The following is a 1,230-nucleotide window of genomic DNA, read 5'->3' as shown; positions in this document are numbered from 1 at the left end:
TCCATCCTCTTTCCCCCCTCCTTTGGCAGGTGATCTAAGGAAGAACCTGGCTGTTGGGAAGGGGTTGTTGGGGCCTGTCTGTGAAGACAGTCAAACAATTCACCATGCACACACATGAGAAATATCTTCTCCTCCACACCCTGCCTTATTAGCTAGTGACACTCAGATTTGTGGTTTCTGCTGTGACGCAGGTCAGCACAGAGAACAGACAGTGGAGGTTGACCATGCCGGGTCAGCTCATTGTTTGAGCCTTTTTGCTCTTCAAAGGAACCGGCATCTCTCCTGAAGCTCTGTTTATATGGGAGCTGTAAACTCCAAACTCACACTGAAGTTGTCCGCCCTAGTCACAACTGATTGAGATGTTAATCACAGATAACATCATTAGCATTAGCTGCTAAGCTATGTTACTGTCAACTTGGCACTCTTGTTCACAGCGCTTAGAGACCAGGAGCTTTTTTGCTTTTATCTACTTTATGCTATTCCACATTTTTTTCCTGGAGCATCTCATAATTATTAAGTTAAGCTATCTGGTAGCCATACCCTGCCCCTTCTGAATGGTTTGCTAGGCTCTCATTCACAAAGAACACCACAAAACATCCACTGCTTATTGCCTTTTCATATTCCTCCACTCTTGGGGGGTCTCTGAAGCAAAGTGAAGAATTGAATGAGCCCTGAAGCATGAACTCCCTTTTCATTGCTTTTTCATTACAGAACATCTCTCTCTCTGTGGATAAAAGAGAGGATTTCTATTTCCAGGATTGGTAGCCAAGTTCCTTCTAGCACCATTGTACTCATGGGACTGTAGATGTACATTCAGGGCTTCACGACATGGTTGTTGTCCCTGCAGGCGTGCTGTGTGTACAATGTGAGTAGAGACAGGAAACTGTAGTAGCTTGGACAAAAAGACACAGCAAAAGAGCTGCTGAAGTACTCGATCAAAACGCTGTCTGAATAGCTCCGTTTCAGAGCTAACAGTACAAAGCAGTATTAAAATGTAGCCCTGAGCAAGGAGCCTCCTACTTTGAATCACACCTGCCTATTTACTTGGAAACGGAAGAAGCATAAAGACGCCCTTTGTGAGATAAAAAGTTTCTAGTGGAAGATGACAAAAAGCATGAATAGAACAAAGGCAAAAATGACGATTCTGAAAGTTGGCTCAGATTTTAGGAGTGATGAAAATCACTGGGAATGCAACAGAAAAAAAAGCACCGGCAACGCCTCCTGCCCGGG

The sequence above is a fragment of the Pygoscelis adeliae genome, unplaced genomic scaffold (genome assembly GCF_000699105.1).
Source record: "Pygoscelis adeliae isolate BGI_AS28 unplaced genomic scaffold, ASM69910v1 Scaffold1229, whole genome shotgun sequence".
Lineage (NCBI taxonomy): Eukaryota > Metazoa > Chordata > Aves > Sphenisciformes > Spheniscidae > Pygoscelis > Pygoscelis adeliae.
This window is presented reverse-complemented; position numbering follows the sequence as displayed.